This window comes from Mastigoproctus giganteus, chromosome 11 (genome assembly GCF_048544385.1).
Source record: "Mastigoproctus giganteus isolate SK-2022 chromosome 11, ASM4854438v1, whole genome shotgun sequence".
Taxonomy (NCBI): Eukaryota; Metazoa; Arthropoda; class Arachnida; order Uropygi; family Thelyphonidae; genus Mastigoproctus; species Mastigoproctus giganteus.
Genome location: NC_143585.1, coordinates 153,049,791 through 153,066,895, shown reverse-complemented (window position 1 = coordinate 153,066,895; position 17,105 = coordinate 153,049,791). Strand labels below are relative to the sequence as shown.

The following is a 17,105-nucleotide window of genomic DNA, read 5'->3' as shown; positions in this document are numbered from 1 at the left end:
TGCCTTAGCTTGCCAAACATCCTTTGTGACTTGATTGCAGACTTGTTTATATCTACCCTAGGCTTCTGTATCACATGATAATTTATAGACATCCCATGCAATTGTTTTTTTCTTTGCAGTGAGTCTCATTAGTTAATCTGACATCCATTTAGGCTTTGAATGGTGTTTTTTGTTGGTATGGAAACCCAGTAGCCTCTATGATCATCTCCTTGAATATTTTACATTTAGAATTTTCTGATGGTAACATCATCAGTTGGTCCAACTGTATAAAATTTAAATTTTCTCTGAGATTGCTGTAATCACTTTAGAAATGAAAAACCCTTCGCTTTACCCTTAATGCTAGTTATATCTTTAAATGACTTCCTCATCAGTACACTGTGATTACTGCCACCAGTGGTTCTTCCATCTGCAGATTCTTATTGCATGAATAACCACTTCTGATAATCAGATCTAGAGTGTTACTCTCTCTTGTTGCTTCTCTAACATACTCTTATAGAAAACAGTCATGCAGTAAATCCATAAAAGTCTTGCTAGTGTGCGAGTGACCAACCATAAATTCCAGTCAATGTCTGGAAAACTAAAATCCCCCATTTTAAGATTAAAATCCCCACATTCTAATTTACTAGCACACTCTATTTCTGTCTAGAGCTGTTCATTGTATTCAAGTCATTAGGTCTATAACATAATTGTACTCATTTTTGTTTCTCAGTGCTTATGTCATTCCAGACTAACTCAGCATGGCCACCCACATTAACTGGATGCACTGTTATGATTTTGTGCTTCTTAACTAAGAGTATACCCCTCCCTTCATACTACATGCCTATCTCCACGGCACTAAGGATGGGCAACTTGGGATCCCAATAGGGTCCCTCCACAGCTAAATGGTTGAAGGAACAACAGACCTACACTATACAGACTGCACTAAAACTTCAGTATCTCTGGCCTTTACAGAGTTTGTACTGCATCACATAGTATGTTACGCAGAGTTGGAGCAGGATCCTGGTGCCACTTGATAATCTACACTATGTGCTTCTGGTACACATTGTATTCCTATCTTCAAATTCTGCATAATTTATCTGAGTATTATCATAATGTTTGCATTTGATTACTCAACCAGCATTTCAAATTTATCAAATTTATTTACCATGCTCTAATCACTGGATTTCATGTGAGTGTACATGTATCTCTTAGTTACCCTAACACACAGCTGCTGTATTTACCTGCTTCATGATGGCTCATAGCAGGCTTTGAAATTTGAATCCCCAGCCCCTTGCTTTCCAGGCTGCAGACTTTCCAATTGAAACAGTACAAGAATCATTTTCACCTGTATATGTGGCTATTGTTAATCTATGATTAGTAGTGGTAGCAAATGATGCAAGAAAGCAAGCTTATATTACATCAGCCAAAAGAAAAAAGAAAGACAACTACACACATATCCCCATGCATTCCTTTCAAAAATTTGCTTAGTTCTTTCTTGAATTTATTCAAACCATCAACTTTCACAATAGATGGAAGCCTTATTGACAATCAACCACCTGCTAGCTTGAAGCCAAAGTTCTGCACATTTATCCTACAACTTTCCTTCATGCATTAGCATTAGTAGAGGCATTTGATGCAAGAAAACAAGCTTATGCAGCATCAGCCAAAAAAAAAAAAAAATAAAAAAAAAAATAAATAATAATAAATAAAAAATAACCACTTCCACTTCACCCTTCTGTTCGTTCGAAATACCTGTCCAGCTGAGCCTTAAACTTATTTAGGCTATCAACTTCCACGACAAGGGATGGAAGTCTGTTCCACCAACCAACCAACCACCTGCTGGCTAAAGGCAAATTTCCTCACGTCTATCCTATATCTGTCTTTCCTCAATTTAAATTTATGCCCTCTCAGGTGATTATTCTGAGCAAGAGGAAGAATCCCATCAACATTAAACATGCTCAAACCATTCAAGGCTTTATACACCTCTATCAGATCACCTCGCCGGTGCCTAGTCTCCAGACACTGTAATTTGCAAAACTTAAGCCTTTCTTCGTAAGAGCACCCCTTTGTTCCATTCACTAATCTCGTTGCCCTTCTCTGTACTCGTTCCAGCATCTCTACATCCTTCTTGAAATGAGGCCTCCAGATCTGTATACAGTACTCTAGGTGTGGCCTGACCATTGCCTTATACAAGGGAATAATCACCTCCTTATCCCTGCTAGAAAAATTTCTATATATTATTGACAATACACCATGAGCTACTCTTGCAGCCCGTCTGCACTGCTCAGAGAACTTCATATCTGCCTGCACAACCAGCCCTAGGTCCCTTTCATTCTCTACCACTGTCAGTGTAGTACCACAGAGTTGATACGTTGTTCGGGGGTTGCTGTTTCCCATATGTAGTACTTTACATTTGTCAATGTTAAACTTCATTTTCCACCTGTCAGCCCATCTGCTCAACCTTTCCAGATCCTGTTGCAGTAGCATAGTGTCAGTAGTGTCCTTGACAACCCTGCCAACCTTCATATCGTCTGCAAACTTGGACATTAAGCTTGATATACCATCATCAATATCATTTATAAATACAGAAAACAATAATGGACCCAATACTGAACCCTGAGGGACTCCACTAATAACATTAGTCCACGATGAGCAGTGACCATTGATTACCAGTCTCTGTCTTCTCCCCCTCAACCACCCCTTTATTCATAGCAGCAATTTGCCTCCAATGCCACACTGCTCCAATTTGTGCAGCAGTCTTCCATGTGCAACAGTATCAAAAGCCTTTCTAAGATCCAAGTATATAATATCAAAGTTATTCCCTGCATCCAGTTCTTTTGTGACTGCATCATAGTATCCAATCAAATTGGTCAGGCAAGACTTCCTCTTAACAAAAGCATGCTGTGTCCGAGCTATAACCGAAGTCTTGTCTAGATGATATCCTGCAGTGCTTCTTTAACCAGTGCCTCCATTAATATTCCGGGAACAGAAGTTAAACTAACGGGTCTATAATTACTTGTGTCGCCCTTTGATCCTCCTTTGTGAATTGAGGTCACATTTGCACATCTCCTGTCCATAGGTACTTCCCCTGAGTCCAAGGAAGCTCTCATAATTATGGCTAAGGGTTTGCTTACTTCCTTTGCTGCCTCCTTTAATATAACTGGATAGATCCCATCCACCCCAGGTGCCATTCTTGTGTTTATCTTCAACAATTTGTCCTCCACCTTACTCTCCGTTATTACAAGATTCTCTAGCTTACTGCCAGAGTTGAATACACCTCTGGCATTCCCCTCGCTGAATAACTCCTCATGTGTGAATGTTGATGCAAAATATTCATTGAGTTTGTTAGCTACCTGAGCAGGATCACGAACAGTTGACCCATTGATATCAAGTGGACCAATCTGATTCATACCCTTCCTTCTAGAGTTTACATAAGTAAAGAACTCTTTCCTGTTTTTCTTTGCATCCCTTGCCAAAGATTTCTCGTAATCTGCTTTCACCTGCCTAACCTCCTCTGTAACTTTGTTACAGATCAACTTGTATCTAACATAGGCTTCTGTTCCACATGTTAATTTGTATGTATCCTTTGCATTTTTCTTCTCTGCCATATGCCTCATTAGTTCATCTGACATCCACTTAGGCCTAAACCTTGAACAATATTTCTTAGTTGGTATGTAAAGCCTAGTAGCTTCCAAGATAAGTTCTTTGAATGCTTCCCATTTTGAATTTGCTGTTGATAACATCATCAGTTAAATTTATGTTAACTCAGTTAAATTCATTTAAATTTATGTCCCCTCATGGGTGTAGTCTCAGCTAGAGGAAGAATTGCCATTCACATTCAGCATACTCAATCATTCAAGGCTTTAAAAACCTCAGTGAGATCACTCTTCAGATACATAGTCTCCAGAAGCTGCAATTTGCAAGAACTAGATAATTTCTAAGTAAGAGCACCATTTTGTTCCCTTCACTAATTTGGTTGCCCTTCTCTGTACCCATTCCAGCAGACCTACATCCTTCCTAAAGTGAGTCCTCCAGACCTGTATACAATACTAAAGCTGTAGCCTAACTATTAACCAAAGGGATAATAACGGTTTTATTTTTGCTAGTGAAGTTTCTTTATATCATTGACAAAACCACATGAGCTGTTCTGGCAGCATGTCTGCACTGTGCTCAGAGAATTTCATATCTGACTGCACAATTACCTCCAGGTCTTTTTCATTTAATGCTATCCTGAGTGGAGTAGCACACAGTTCATAAGTTACTCTGGGATTATTGCTAGCCTATATGCAGTTGAATTTAAACATTTGTCAATGTTAAAATTCAACTGCCATTTCTTAGCCCATTGACTCAATTTTCCTAGATCTTGTTGCAGTAGCCTCTTGATTACTGTACTTATCCACTGTGCCAACTTTTGTATCATCTGTAAACTCTTACATTAAGTCTGGTATATCTTCATCAATAACCAAACATTAAAAACAACAATTAGCACAGCACTGAGCCCTACGGAACTCCACCATCCACTGCTCATTGTGGACTTAATAGTCCACAGCAAGCAGTGCCCACTGATAACTACTCTGTTCTTCCACTTAACCATCCCTTTATCTATAGCAGTAATTTACCCTTAATGCCACATTGCTCCAGTTTGTACTGCTGTCTTTTATACGCAATGGTATTAAAAGCCTTTCTGAAATTCCAGTATATGATAGCAAAATTAATTTTTGAACCAGTATCCTCTCAAATTGATTAGACAAGACAAACCCTTAACAAATCCATGTTGTGACTGCAGTATAATTGCATTCCTGTCCAGAAGGTCATGCATTACATCTTTAAGTAATGTAGTGACTCCATTATGTTCTGGCGCACTATGGCCATAGTTGCCGATGCGCCAATAAATCCCAAAACAAACCATTATGTTCTCTGGAACAGATATTAAGCTAACAGTCTGTAATTACTCATGTCATCTTTTGATCCCCCCCCCTTTATGAATTAGGAATACATTCACACATCTCCAGTCCACAGGGACCTCCTCTTAATTCAAGGATGCTCTCATGATTATGGCTTAAGGCTCCTTACCTCCTTTGCTGCTTCTTATAATATGATTGGATAGATCTCATCCAACCAAGGTGCTATTTTATGTTTAGCTTCAACAGTTCTGCTTCCCTTTGCTATCAGTTATCACAAAGTCATTTAACTCCCAATTGGAGTTTGATAAACTTCTGGCATCCCCTCTCTTAAAGAATTTCTCATATATGAATGTAGATGCAAATACCTATTTAGTTTGTCAAAAACATGAACAGGGTCATCAACCTATTCATATCAAGTAGCCCAATGTGATCTAATCATTTCCTTCTACTCTTAATTTAACCATAGACGACTTTGCTTTCTTTGCCAGAGATTTATCATAATCTGCCTTAGCTTGCCTAACCTCCTTTGTGAGGTTAGGCAAGCTAAGGCAGATTACATACTAATTTATATCTACCATATGCTTCTGAATCATCTGATAATTTATATGCACCACATGCACTTTTCTCTGCCACTTGTCTCAATTGTTCATCTGACATCCATTTTGGTCTAAACAGTATTTCAGGCTTGAACAGTATTTCTTCATTGTTATGAAAAGCCAGTAGCTTCTATGATTACTTCCTTGAATGCTTCCCATTTAGAATTTGCTTTTCGTAACATCATCAGTTGGTCCCACTTCCTAAAATTTAACATCTGTCCGAGACCACTGTGGGTCACCCTTACGAAAAATAAAGCCTTTCCCTTGACAGTAATGTCTTTCATTAAATTCCACATTAGTACACTGTGATTGCTGCTACCTAGTGGTATTTTACCTGCAGATTATTAATGCATGTAGAATCACTGCTGATAACAAGATCAAGAATATTTATTCCTCCTGTTGTCTCTCTAATATGTTGCTGTAGAAAACAGTCATGCAAGAAATCCACAAAAGTCTTGCTAGTACATGAGTGACTGACCCACAAAATCTACAACATCAGGAAAGTTAAATTTCCCCATTATAAGGCATCCTAATTTACTGGCCCACTGTATTTCTCTGTATAATTGTTTGGTATACTCATCACAGTCATTAGCTGTATAATATACTCCTACTCTCAATTTTGTTTTCCCCATGCTTACATCACAACAAACTGACTCAGCATTGCATTGGTCACCCATGCCGATTGGATGCACTTCCTTAGATTTGATATACTTCTTAACTAGGAGCATAGCTTCTCCTGTATACATTGTTCCCCCCCATATTCAAATTCAGCATTACTTATGTCTGAGTGGCATGTGTCTCCGTTATCTCTCCAATGTCTACATTTGATGACTTTGTCACTACTTCAAATTTATCAAGTTTACTTAAGTGTTTTAGTTCCTGTATCTATCCAAGCTAGTGGTTTTCTGACCCAAGTAATGCTGCCTTGATAGCATCAGTTAATATTCTTGCATCCTTTCTATTTAAGTGTATCCCATCCCTGTAAAAGCACTTTCCTCTTAACAGATGAACTAATGAGACTTGTAGCATAGCAGAAAAATGCATGGGATGAATATAAATTATTGTGTTATATGGAAGCCTGTGGTGATATAAAATATTGTGCATTCAAGTCAAAAAAGGTCATTAGTCAAGTTAAGGAAGATTAAGAGAAGATGTAGGCAAAGGATTAAAAAAAAAAAAAACCCCAAAAACTCCTAGGAGCATGACTCCTCCTGTATACATTGTACTCCCCATATTCAAATTCAGCATCACTTATGTGTCTGTATTATCTCTCCAATGTCTGCATTTGATGACTTCATCACTACTTCAAATTCATCAAGTTTATTTATCAGTCCATGTGTTTTAGTCCCTGTAAGAAAGGACTTCTTTACTAATGCATAAGAAAGAAGATGAAAAAATAAAAGAAAGGGGATGAGTCAGTGTGGCCCACTTGATATTAGCAGTTAAAGAATTGATGATCCTGCTCAGATGCTGACATCCTGAATAACCATTTTGTCTCTACATTCAGATATGAGTAATTGTTTATGGAACAGGATGCTAAGAGTATATCAAACTGTAACATGGAGCTAAATGATTTTATGATGACTTAAAGGAGAGGAGAATATAAGAGAAATTGGTCTAGGGTAAAGAAAGATAATATGAGAACCATGGCAAACTTTGGAAAACTAATAGGAAAAACTGGTTTGCTGCTACCACAGTTGCTCATTGCACTCTTGGTAAAGAAACTTGGTAAATGCTTGTTAATGGTAGTGGCAATAGAAGTTGAGAATGATCTATTGATTGACACGTAGGCATGACAGATGATGTAATGATTTGTTTTTCTCATTATGGCTATAAACCATACTATGGTTTATGGCCAAAATCACACCGGCCCCCGGCCCACTGGGGTTTCACCGGTAAGGCTTATAGCCACTCCGCCTCTGTCAATAGAGTAAAAATATGAAATTGTGAAATGCTTTGAGCAAAATGAAAGACCATGTGATATTGCATGTGCTGCAAACCTAAATGAGGCAATGCCGAGAATTACAAAGAATGCAGAGAAAATAAAAAAAACAAATTTCATAGCAGGAACAACTCAAAGTGTAATTAAAATCCATTAGATTAAGATACAAAGAATTGGAAGAGATGGAACGGCTGTCATCTGTTTGGATAGAAAATTAAACAAAAAACAAGTTTGCTTACGATAGAAGCAAAAGCAGTAGCAATATTTTATTACGTAATAGTCGTAATAAAATACGTTTTATTTATATTTTACTTATAAATATTTTATTACGATTATTTATTGTGTTTGGTAATGTTTTGGTTACAAATGTGTCCAATCTTGGGAGATCGGCACCTAACCCTATTTTTTCCATAGGGTCTGTTGTTTATATTGCACGATTTTGCATTGCACGAGGGTTTCTAGGAACACAACTATCGTGCTATACGAGGACTGACTGTTTATGATATCAAAATTATATTTTGTATCCAGTTCCTTTGTGATCACATCATAGTATCGAATCAAATTTGTCAGACAAGACTTTCCCTTAATAAACCCATTCTGTGTCGAAATTATTGCTACAGTCTTGTCTAGATGATCCTGCAATGCATCTTTAACCAGTGACTCCATTATTTTACCCAGAACAGAAGTTAAACTAACTGGTCTGTAATTACTCGTGTCACCCTTCAATCTCCCTTTGGAATTGGGAATACATTTCCACATCTCCATTATGGTTAAGAGTTTGCTTAGTTCCTTTGCCGCCTCCTTTAAATATAATTGGATAGATCCCATCCACCCCAGGTGCCTTTCTTATGTTTAACTTCAACAATTTCTCCTCCACTTTGCTCTCAGTTATTACAAAATCATTAAGCACCCTGTTACAATTTGATAAACTTCTGGCATTTTCCTTCCTTAACTTCTCACGTGTGAATGTAGATTCAAAATACAGTAATACCCCGACTTACGCTACCCCGACTTACGCGAACTCGGAGTTACGCGGTTCTTGATTTTTTTCGTTTGGCAACGCTGCCGCCCACTATCTTCAAGGTCGTTTTTCATATGTGATCGATATACGGTGCGACGGCGGAGAATGAGAGCGAAAGATGAACAAAATTCAACTTTGCTGCTTTTATGTTTTTTATATCAGTGAAGGGGAAAACACATTTCACCATAATAACGTAAAAACCAACACAATTCCAGCTATCGGTATAATCGCAAATGCAATTAGATCGAGTTTACTACCAGTTTATAACAGATTTCACTAGCAGAAACGCAACTGGATTTTTATTGTTTTATGGTAGTAACCCCTAGAAATGTGAGGTGTTAATAGTATATCTCTGCCTTTATGGTGTTGTTTATTCAGTTGCTACATGCGCGCAGCTTTGTTTATGCGTATCAAGCGTGCCTCCTCGTTTTGTAATTGTGCTTTATTCCCTAAAAATGAGTAAAATACTTAATTAAAAGGTGTGAAAAGGAAGCGTCCTGGTGAAGACACTGCAGATTCAGAGAGAAAAAGAAAAGCAATTATCGATAAACAGAGGCGGACTGGTCAAAAATTCTTACCCGGGGAAAATTTATAGTGGCTCATACTATGGTTTATGGCCAAAATCACACTGGCCCACCGGGGTTTCCCCGGTAAGGCTTATGGCCAGTCCGCCTCTGTCGATAGAGAAAAAATATGAAATTGTGAAACGCTTTGAGCGAAATGAAAGACCATGTGATATTGCACGTGCTACAGGCCTAAATGAAGCAACGGCGAAAAGCACACGACAATTGCAAACTTGACAGGTTGAAAATTGAAAAGGGCTCAATTGTAAAGGGCTTAAAAATTTTAGAAAACATAAGACTCCAACGAAGAACGCGTTATAGCTACAAAGCAAGGAATAAAAAAATTATTAGCTTGCTACGAAGAAATTCTGCGTGAAAAAAAGAACGCGCTGTGTCGTCAGCCGAATTTGTTAGATTTTATGAAGCCATCGACATCGAAATAACTTTTTTACGTAAGTCATTTGTTTTTTTAATACATATTTTGTATTAATATGTATAAGGAACTGAAATTTTATTAATATTTTTCTTCTAAACTAGTGTTTTTGTTAGTCCTTGGTCCCAATTAAGCAAAATTTATATGTATTTATATGCAAAGTTGTAGCCCGACTTACGCGAATTCGACTTACGCGATTTTCGTCGGACCCACCTATCGCGTAACTTCGGGGTATTACTGTACTCATTCGGTTTGTTTGCAATCCAATCAGGATCATCAACAGCTGAACCATCGATATCAAGTGGACCAATCTGATTCATCCCCTTCCTTTTAAAGTTTATATAAGTAAAGAAATCCTTGCTGTTTTTCTTAGCAACCTTTGCCAAAGATTTCTCTTAATCTGCCTCGTAATCATACAAATAAATCAGAAATATGATTTCTTTGTAAGTTTTTAAGGTTAGGTTTCCTAATCTAATTTTAAAGGATAGTTTAGGAAAAAAGGAAAAGGTTTCTTTATTTTTGTTATATTTCATAACCCCTAATCTTAAATGTTATGTTAGAAGGGAAATAATAGAAGAAAAAAAAGAAGAAAGATTCATTATATATATATACCTATCATAACATCACTGAATCACTTAATGCTATGATATTATTGTCTGCCCAGTCAGTATATCGTTCTTGGCTTCTACTTCCAATACTGATAACACACACCATCTGTTTTATTGAGAATACAGGGAGACACTGCGTTAGCGGCAAACTAGTTTGTACTCGTGAACATGTTAAGGAGGATATATTTGACAAATCTGTTCATTAAAAACTTAAAATATTTTGGATTCTCGCAGGATGAAGTTAAAGCACGAAGTGACTTTTAGATTTAGTTCTGGATTGGGTACTAAAGTGGTTAATTGGGTGGTCGGATTTAGTCCTCGTATGATGAGGTATATCCTGGAAAGTGATAGGATCTATCTTGGATTCACATCACATCCAGGTTCCGTAAGTATACGATTGTAAGCAAATGTTTCCATTGTTTGGGGTTTGGCCACTCGGCCCAATTCTGTTCCCACAAGGTAGTTTCTTGTGGAGACTGTGCAGAGGGTATTCATGTCTTCAGATATTATCCCCATAAAGAAGATTCTCCTAAATGTATCAACTGCAAGAGATGTGGTAGAGATTATAATCATTCAGTAAGGGATGCCAAGTGTTCTGAATATTTGAAAGCAGTAAAACTTATGGACTGCAGAACCGAACATGAGTGATAATAGTTCAAATTCGGCGACAGTTAGCTGGTAAGAATCCAGTTTTATGCAAAATTATATATGAGGATGTAAAAGTTATTCAGATAAATGTTCAGCACTCAAGAGTGGCAATGGATGAGATTAGAATAACAGCATTAGAAAATAATTTTGTTATTATTTGCATACAAGAACCCTTTCATTCTTTGCAGGTGGGGGTGGGGCCCTTAAAGTAATGGGATTTCCCACCTCGGCAAGAATTATTCATTCGCTTGACAAACTTCCAAAAAGTTATATAGTTGTTTTAAATAATGATCTGATTGTTAGCAACATTACATATTTGTGTACAGACACTGTTTAATGATTTCAACACCTTTCACAAGTTTTTATATTGCATCTGTCTACTGTCTGCCAATTGAAGACATACAATCGACTCTCCATCATTTGGACAATATATGTATGAATTTCACTTCTAAAAATCATATAACAGTGGATCTAAATGCCAAATCCAACTTCTGACATAGTGATTTTACCAACCCTAGAGGATTGCCGCTCAAGGATTTAATTTTACCCTTCAACTTAAGTGTGCAAAACTTGCCTGACAAGTCGTTTACTTTCTCTACTGTGAATGGTGAATCCAACATAGATGTTACTCTTACTGGTAAAAATAGATTAAATTCTTACTGACTGGGATGTTATCCCAAGCGTAGTAATTGGTGACCACCACACTATTGTATTTGGTTTTAAGCCACAACAGCAATATAATGATTCACAGACAGAAGACCCTAGATGTTTTTCAATGATTATCATTAAATGGAACAAATTCAAAGATTACTTTCTTACTAATTTCTTTGCAGATGTTGTAGATAGTTTAAACGCTATGACTGGAATGGAATTGATAATGATATATCAAGCTTAATGTCCAAGTTTGCAGATGATACAAAGGTTGGCAGGGTTGTTAGGTACACTACTGATGCTATGCTGCTGCAACAGGATCCGCAAAGATTGAGCAGATGGGCTGAGAGGTGGGAAATTAAGTTTAACATTGACAAATGTAAAGTTCTACATATGGGAAACAGCAACCCCAGGGCAAAGTATCAACTCGGTGGTACTGCACTGACAGTGGTAGAGAATGAAAAGGACCTGGGGGTAATTGTGCAGCGACATATGAAATTCTCTGAGCAGTGCAGACAGGCTGCAAGAGTAGCTCATGGTGTATTGTCAATATAGCAGGGATAAGGAGGTGATTATTTCCTTTTATAAGGCAATGGTCAAGCCACCTTATACAGGTCTGGAGGCCTCATTTCAAGAAGGATGTAGAGCTGCTAGAACGAGTCCAGAGAAGGGCAACAAGATTAGTGAATGGAACAAAGGGTTGCTCTTACGAAGAAAGGCTTAAGTTTTGCAAATTACAGTCTGGAGACTAGGCACCGGCGTGGTATAAAGCCTTGAATGGTTTGAGCAAGCTCAGTGCCTATGGGATTCTTCCTCTTGCTCAGAATAATCACCTGAGAGGGCATAAATTCAGATTGAGGAAAGACAAATGTAGGAGAGATGTGTGGAAATTTGCCCCTTAGCCAGTGGGTAGTTGGTTGGAGGAACAGACTTCCATCCCTTGTTGTGGAAGTTGATAGCCTAAATAAATTTTAAGGCTCAGCTGGACAGGTATTTTTAACGAATGGAGGGGTGTAATGGAAGTGGTTTTTTTTTTTTTTTTTTTTTAATTTATTATTTTTTTTTGGCTGATGCTGCATAAGCTTGCTTTCTTGCATAATATGCCTCTGCTAATGCTAATCTCATAGTGTTTGTCATTAGGTTTTAAAGTTCTAGTGGACAGATTACACAGTGCTGTTAATTGAATGTGGTTAATTGGCAATGGGGTAGAGGTTTGTGGAATGCAGGTTCCTCTAGATAGTGCAATCACAGCAAAGATTTGTTAAATGGTGTCCCTGACTGACCAATTTGAATTGCATACTATGTTTCAGCAATGGAGGAACTGGATGCAAAAATATAATTTTGCTACCTTGTATTTCACTTGTATTTCAGAAAAGTTTTTTATAACGTTGCAAATAAAGACTGCTATACCAATTGGAGCAGTGCAGCATTAAGGGCAGTTTACTGCTATGGATACAAGTTTCTTTGAGTGGGAGAAGACAGAGAATGGTTATCAATGATCCATGCTCTTTGTGGACTAATGTTATTAGTGGAGTGGAGTCCCCTAGCATTCAGTGCTTGGTCCATTGTTGTTTTTTGTATTTATTAATGATATTGATGAAAGTGTATTAGTTGTAATGTCCAAGATTTCAAATAATATAAAGGTTGGCAGGGTGGTTAATCACTTTAATCAATGTATGCTAATGAACAAGATCTCTAGGAAAATTAAGCAGTTGGGCTGATCACTTTTGAAGTTTAACTTTGACAAATGCAAGGTACTGCATATGAGTAGCAATAATCCAAGATTAATATACCTACTGTGTTTCATTTTCCATTACACTCAGGTAGTGGAAAATGAAAAAGACCTCTAGGTAATTGTGGTATTGGATAAGAAGTTCTCTGAACAGAGCTGACATGCTGTCAGGACAGTTCATGGGATTTCATCAATGATGTACAGAATTTTGCTAGTTAGTATAAGGAGGTGATTATCCCATTGTATAAGGCAGCTGTCAAGCCACATCTTGAGTACTGCATACAAGCCGGCAGACCTTATTTTAGGAACGATGTGGAGAGGGGCAACAACATTGATGAGGGGGGTACAAAAGGATGCTTTTACCAAGCAAGGTTTCATTTCTCAATCAGACCTTCGAGGTGCAGGCTTAGCCTTTTAAGGCTCTGAATGGATTGAGTAAGCTCTCTGCTGATGGCATTCTTCTTCTTGCTCAGACTACACCCATAAGGGGTATAAATTAAAATTAAGATAGGATGGTTGGAGGATCAACATTCAGAAGTTTGTCTTCAGCCAGTGAGTGGTCAATTGTTGGAATGACCTTCCGTCTGCTGCTGTAAAAGTAGATGAGTAATTTGAATAAATTTAAGGTAGAACTAGACAGATGATATCATTTTTTTTTTTTTTTACATTTGTCTGATACTGTATAAGCATGCTTTTTTGCATCATTTGCTTGTACAGTAATACCCCGACTTACGCGAACTCAGAGTTACGTGCTTCTTGATTTTTTCGTTTGGTGTATATCTAAAATTAGCTTACCAGTGATTTGGAAGTCAAATCATAAAGCTTGGGTGACAGCTTCCGTTTTTGATTACTGGTTTGGTCATCACTTCATACCCGAAGTCGAACGTTATTGCAAGTCTAAACAGATTCCATTTAAAGTGATGCTTCTTATTGACAATGCGCCCGGTCACCCTCCTGCCACCCTAATTAATTTTGACCCACGTGTGAAAGTTGTGTTTTTGCCTCCAAACACAGCCAGCTTGCTTCAACCGATGGACCAGGGAGTCATCAAAACGTTCAAGGCTTACTACATGAGGCGTTCGTTTGCACGTCTGAATGAAGCTATGAGACAAAATAGTGAGATATCTGTTAAAGACTTTTGGAAACAATTCAATGTTTTAGATGCTGTAAGAATCATTGAAGAATCTTGGGATGAAATTCACAAAAAAAATATTGAATGGTCTCTGGAAGAAACTTTATTCATTTTTTTTCAAAAACGAGACGAAAACAATGCCAGAAACTGATCATGTTGTTCATGTGATAGAAGAAGTTGATAATCTTGCCAGGCAATTAGATTTGGAAGTCAATGGTGATGATGTCAACGAGCTGTTGGATTCACATAGTCAGGAGCTGACAATGAATGAGCTCATAGAGATGTGTGAGCAAAACGTCACTGAAGTATCCGACACTTCAGATCAGTTCCATCAGAAAAGCACATGACAATTGCAAGTTTGACAGAAGGTCTCAGCTCAATTGAAAAGGGTTTAAAAATTTTAGAACACATAGACTCCAATGAAGAACGCGTTATAGCTACAAAGAAGGAATAAAAAATTAACTTGCTACGAAGAAATTCTGCTTGAAAAAAAGAAGGCACTGTGTCGTCAGACGAATTTGTTAGATTTTATAAAGCCATCAACATCGAAATAACTTTTTTACATAACTCATTTATTTTTTAAATACATATTTTGTATTAATCTATATAAATAATTGCAATTTTATTAAATATTTTTCTTCTAAACTAGTGTTTTTGTTAGTCCTTGGTCCCAATTAAACAAAATTTATATGTATTTATATGCAAAGTTGTACCCTGACTTACGCGAATTCGACTTAAGCGATTTTTGTCGGACCCACCTATCGCGTAACTTCGGGGTATTACTGTACTAATGTTAAATCTTAACCATGCTGACAACCTTTGTATTTTTAGGACACTTAGACATTAAATTTGATATGCTTTGTCAATATCTTCAATAAATATTGAAAACAGTAGGGGCCCTAGCACTAAATCCTGAGGAACTCCACTGCTATTGGATTTTTTTTTTTTTTTGGGTTTGTCTGCTTCTGTATATGCTTGCTTTTTTGTATCATTTGCTTGTACTAATGTTAATACTTAACCATGCCGACAACCTTTGTATTATTAGTACACTTAAATATTAAATTTGGTATGCTTTGTCAAAATCTTTAATAAATATTGAAAACAGTAAGGACCCCTAGCACTGAACCCCGAGGGACTCCACTGCTAACATTAGTCTAACAAAAGTAGTGCCCGTTAATAACCACTCTGTCTTTTGAAGCCCCTCAGGGTTCATTGCGGAAGCCCTTTCTGTTTTCAAAAGCTTTGCTGAAATCTAAGTATATAATGTTGCAAATGTATCCCCAATTCACAAAGTGGGGAGGGATCTAAGGGTGACATGAGTAATTACAGACCAGTTAGTTTAATTTCTGTTCTGGGGAAAATAAAGGAGTCACTGGTTAAAGCTGCACTACAGGATCATCTAGACAAGACTGCAATAATAATTCAGGTTGGTTAAGAGAAAGTCTTGTCTGACAAATTTGAATGGATACTATGATGTGGTTACAAAGGAACCGGATGCAAAAAATAATTTTGATATCATGTAGTTGGATTTCAGGAAAGCTTTTGACACTGTTGCGCATAGAAGGCTACTGTACAGATTGGAGCAGAATGGCATTAAGGGAAAGTTGCCACAATGGATAAAAGGGTGGTTGAGTGGGAGAAGACAGAGTGGTAATCAATGGATGCTGCTCTTCTTGGACTAATGTTATTAAATATACAAAACAGCAGTGGGCTCAACACCGAACTCTAGTTTGGCGTTGGGCCCACTGTTGTTTTTGTATATTTATCAATGATATTGATGAAGGTATATCAGTCAGGCTTTATGTTGAAGTTTGCAGATGATACAAAGGTCGGCAAGGTTGTTAATGACAGTGTGCTACTGCAACAGGATTTAGAAAATTTGGGCAGATGGGCTGAGAAGTGGCAACTGAAGTTTTAACATTGACAAATGCGAAGTACTGCATATGGGTAGAAGTAACCCCAGAGAAATGTACCAACTGTGTGGTACTACACTTAAGGTGGTAGAAAATGATAAAGACCTGGGAGTAATTGTGCAGTCAGATATGAAGTTTTCTGAGCAATGTAGACAGGCTGCCAGAGAAGGTCATGGAGTATTGTCAATGATATACAGGAATTTTGCTAGTAGGGAAAAGGAGGTGATTATCCTTTTGTATAAGGCAATGGTCAGGCCATGCCTTGAGTACTGTGTACAGGTCTGGAGGTCTCATTTTAGGAAGGATGTTGAGTTGCTTGAGTGTGCACAGAGAAGGGGAAACAAGATTGGTGAGGGGAACGAAGGGGTCCTCTTACCAAGAAAGGCTTAGGTTCTGCAAATTGCAGCTTAGAAGGCACCTGTAAGGTGATCTGATTGAGGTGTACAAGGCCTTGAATGGGTTGAGCATGCTGAATTCTGATGGGATTCTTCTTCTGCTTGCTCAGATTACAAACCTGAGGGGGCATAAATTCAAATTGAGTAAAGACAGTTATAGAATAGATATGCAGAAATTTGCCTTTAGCCAGAGGGTCGTTATTTGCTGGATTAAACTTGCATCTGTCGTTGTGGAAGTTGATAGCTGAAATAAATTCAAGGAGGAACTGGACAAAGTTTTAGAGGGAATGGATGTGTGAAATTATTTTTATTTTTTTTTGGGCGATGCTACATAAGCTCAAATGCTTACCTCATTGCATCACATACCTCCAATACTACTACTACTATGTCAAAATTATTTTTTGCTTCCAGTTCTTTTGTTACTGGTGTCATAGTATGTAATCAGGTTGGTCAGACAAGAAGATCTTTCCTTAACAAATCCTTATTGTGATTGACACATAAGTGCATTCCTTGCAGGCCTATCCTACTTTATTTCTTTAACCATTACTTCATTATTTCGTCAACTTTTGTCCTAGACATATTGTATTC

The 17,105-nt window shown here is 37.6% G+C and overlaps 1 protein-coding gene across 3 annotated transcripts in view; it reads left to right on the top strand.

Moving 5' to 3' along the window:
* The window catches only part of LOC150078520 (tRNA pseudouridine(38/39) synthase), a 331,034-nt gene that overhangs the window by 91,837 nt on the left and 222,092 nt on the right, over positions 1 to 17,105 (top strand). The gene's annotated exons all lie outside the window — the stretch shown is intronic.